This window comes from Pongo pygmaeus, chromosome 12, assembly GCF_028885625.2.
Source record: "Pongo pygmaeus isolate AG05252 chromosome 12, NHGRI_mPonPyg2-v2.0_pri, whole genome shotgun sequence".
NCBI classification, from domain to species: Eukaryota; Metazoa; Chordata; class Mammalia; order Primates; family Hominidae; genus Pongo; species Pongo pygmaeus.
In genome coordinates, this window is record NC_072385.2 from 75,815,407 (window position 1) to 75,819,646 (window position 4,240).

At 44.2% G+C, this 4,240-nt stretch overlaps 1 pseudogene; it reads right to left on the reverse strand.

Annotated features, from left to right (window-relative positions):
• Positions 1-279: 279 nt before the first annotated feature.
• Positions 280-1,341, reverse strand: LOC129024971 (actin, cytoplasmic 2-like; annotated as a pseudogene).
• Between the last annotated feature and the right edge of the window lie 2,899 nt (positions 1,342-4,240).

Here is a 4,240-nt window from a genome sequence, read left to right on the forward strand (position 1 = left end):
GTGACCCAGCCACATGTACTAAAGGTTGAAATCAAAGGTATGTACAGGGTATTAAACAAATGACTAGGGAATAGTTAACTTGAATACAAGGTTAAAATCAGCAAGAAGTTCTACAATCCAGTCTTGCTATCAGATATAAGCTTCAAGGACAAATTTGTTTTCAAAGGCTTATTACAGTTTTATGAGGCTAGCATGAGGTGTATACATGTGCCAGGGGCAAATTTATACTTCTGAATTAACCCATGCAGCAAATGCTACGAGCAACTGCCCGCAGTCCATTTAGAAGCATTTGCAGTGGATGATGGAGGGGCCTGACTCGTGGCACTCCTGCTTCCTAATCCACATCTACTGGAAAGTGGACAGCGAGGCCAGGATGGAGCCGCAGATGCACACCAAATACTTGCAGTCAGCGGGGAGGTGATCTTCTTGGTGCTGGGTACCAGGATGGCGATCTCCTTACGCAACCTGCCCATGATGCCTGGATACGTGGTGGTGCTATCGGACAGCACCATGTTGGCGTACAGGTCCTTGTGGATGTCATCATCATACTTCATGGTGGAGTTATTAGGTTATTTTTATTTTATTAAGTTAGCATAATCTTCAGAACTGGAAAAGCGCCTCCAGACATCAGAACCACTCATTGCTAATGGTGATCACCTGGCCATTGGACAGCTGGTAGCTCTTCTCCAGGAGAAGGAGGATGCAGTGGTGGCCATTTCCTGCTCAAAATCCAGGGTAACATACCATAGCTTCCCTTGATGTCATGCACGATCTCCCTCTCGACTGTTTTGGTGAAGCTGTAGCTGTGCTCCATGAGGATCTTCATGAAGTTGTTGGACAGGTCCCGGCCAGCCAGGTCCAGACACAGGATTGCTAGGGGAGGGTATAGCCCTCATAGATGGGCACTGTGTGGATGACCCCATCTCCAGAATCCATGATAATACCAGTGGTGCACCCAGAGACATAGAGGGACATTACAGCTTGGATGCCCACATGCATGGCCAGGGTATTGAAGGTCTCAAACATGATCTGAGTCACCTTCTTTCTATTGGCCTTGGGGTTCAGGGAGGCCTCAGCAGCACGGGGTACTCCTCCAGGGCCATGCACAGCTTGTTGTAGAAGGTATGGTACTAGATCTTCTCCATGTTGCCCCAGTTGGTGTCCATGCATTGCTGGATGGGGTACTTCAGGGTCAGCATCTGGCTTGCTCTGGGTCTTGTCACCCATGTACGAGTCCTTCTGGCCCAGGCCTACTATCACACCATGGTGCCAGGGGCACATGACGATGGAGAGAAACATGGCTCAGGGGGTGTCTCCCCCAGCAAAGCCAGCTTTGCACATGCCAGAGCCACTATCAATGATGAGCCAGCAATCTTTTCTTTCAGTGAGATCGGTGGAGGAGTGGGGAGGTGGAGCGTAGACCATTTGCAGCGAGTGAGCCACATCATTATCTTATGCTTTCCTTCCAACAACTTTTAGATAGATAACCGGGGCCCCACTGCTGGGCTTGTTTTAGAGGCATAGAGAAAAGCTCAACTCTTGTTCTTGATTTCCTTCTCTTACATTCTTGACTATTCCTTCTTTATCCTGCCCCTTCATCCTCTTCCTCTATGAAGGCTTTTCATATCTGTAACATAAAAAGGATTAACTCACTCTCGTTTTAAACAAAGGAACAAAAACATCATCCTATTCTTCAACAGCATCCTTCTTTTTTTCCCCGCAATATTCCCAATACAACCAGCCCTGTGCCTCCATTGCTCTTTACAGCCAAGCGTCAGGAGAGGGGGCCTCAGCCACTGTGTGAAGATTTCCCTCGCATTCCCTCCTTGAATTTCTCAGTCCCATTGTGAGTTCTCTTCAGTGCTGGCACTGAGATCCATCCCCTGCTTCTTCCAGCTCTCTCTTCCATCTTGGGCAGCTACTCTCACCTTTTCAGGGAGCTCAATCTAATTTGAGGCTTCTTCCTCCAAAACTGCATTTCTGTCCCAGCCTCTCTTATACAAAATCATACACAACTTACACACATATACACACACACCAATTTCCAATATATTCAAGTCAGCTTCCTGTTAAAAATGGATTACCAACTTTCCTTGATGACATGATGATCAACCTTGTTGCTCAGGCCAGATTTCTGGGTCAAGTCTGGGAATCTCATCAGCTTTCATCATGTTCATTCTTCAACAACACGTGTTTTGTTAATCTTATCCACTCAAATTCTGTCAATTACAATTTTGTTTTTAAAATTCAAATGTATTTCCTCGTTTCATCCTCACAGGCACTATGTTATTATAAAGTCTTATCTTGCTTGCATTATTGCAACAATGTTCTAACTGGTATCTTTGCTTCTAATTTCCCTTCTTTCCAAATATCTATACTCCTGCCAGAGTGGTAGTGGTGTTTCTAACACTTACCTGCTTAAAACCCACTTATTTTTTTCTTACCACCTTTCAGTGGAAAATCCGAAGTCTTTAATACCTAACAAGAGAAACTTTTTGATTTGTTTTAGCCTCTTTCCAACTCTTTCTCCTCATTTCCCTTGCATATTACCCTATAACTGCAACGAACAACCTGAAGTTCTTAGGATATTTTCAGTCATCTGGTATCCTTGCTTGAAATGTCCCTAAACTGGGTTAATAAGTGTCTTTCCTGAATTCATGTATATTAGGCACCTCAGAATGTTACCTCATTAGGAAGTAAGTCTTTTTAAAATTGCATATATTTAAGGTGTGCAACAGGATATTTTGACACACATAGTGAAATGATTATCACAGTCAAGCAAATGAACATATCCATCACCTCAAATAATTCCTTTTTGTGTGTGTAAGGTAAACTACCTAAAATCTCTCTTAGCAAGTTTACAGCACAAAATACAAGATTATTAACTCTAGTCCTCATCCTATCCATTAGATCTCTAGACTTCTCCGACATCATTGCAACTTTGTGCCCTTTGAGCTACTTCTCCCACTTTCTTCTCTCTCTTTGCTTCTGGTAACCACCCGTTCAGTTCTTCTGTTTCTATGTACTCAACTTAAAAAAAGAATTCCACATGTGATATCATGTGGTATTTGTCTGTGTTTGAATTATTTCACTTAGCATAATGTCCTCCAGGTTCATCGATGTTGTTGCAAATGGCATCCTTTTCTTTTTAAAGGCTAAATAATACTCCATTGTGTATATGCATGTGTGTGTTTACATTCTTACATATATAGGTCTCACAGTTTATCCAGTCATTCATTGGACACTTTGCAGATGTAATTAGTTAATAGGAAATCATGCTGGATTAGGGTGGGCCCTAAATGCAGTATCACTGGTGCCCTATAAGAAAAAGAAAAGAGACACAGAGACCCTGACACACAGGGGAGAAGGCCAAGTGAAGGCAGATGCAGAGACTGGAGGAAGGTATGTGCAAGCTGAGGAATGCCAAGGATCACCAGCAACCACCAGAAGCTAGGAGAGACGCATGCGGTGGATTCTCTCAGAGCCTGGAGAAAGAGCCAACTCTGCCAACACTTTGATTTCAGACATATAACCTCCAGAACTGTGAAATAATAAATTGTTTTTGTTTAAAGCCAACCAGTATGTGGTGATTTTTAAAGGCAGCCCTAGGACACTAAGTTACCCTCCCCCAATTTTCTCCCAATTCAAAAAGCCTTCAGGGGTAGGGCGTGGTGGCTCACGCCTATAATCCCAGCACTTTGGGAGGCCAAGGCGGGTGGACTGCCTGAGCTCAGGAGTTCACGACCAACCTGGGCAACATGGTGAAACCTTGTTTCTACTGAAATACAAAAAATGAGTTGTGCGTAGTGGCAGGCGCCTATAGTCCCAGCTACTTGGGAGGCCGAGGCAGGAGAATTGCTTGAACCTGGGAGGTGGAGGTTGCAGTGAGCCGAGATCATGCCACTGCACTCCAGCCTGGGCGACAGAGTGAAACTCCATCTCAAAAAATAATAATAATTAAATAAATAAATAAGAGCCTTCAGGACCTCCCACAGGTCAGGGTGGGGACCAGCTTCTGGGCACCATGTGCTTCTCTGTTCTATTGCCATGTGAAAGCCACCAGCCAGTGAGCTACTTGAGGGCAACACATGATCCTTAGCACTCTGCCTGCAGTGTCCAGCACAGTCCCTGGCATGTAATGGGACAGTTTTTTGTCAGTTAATTGCATCCGTGAAATGTCTTTTTAATCCTAGTATTTTGTTTTGCTGCATTTTGTCTTTAATGGCAGACGTAACTGAGG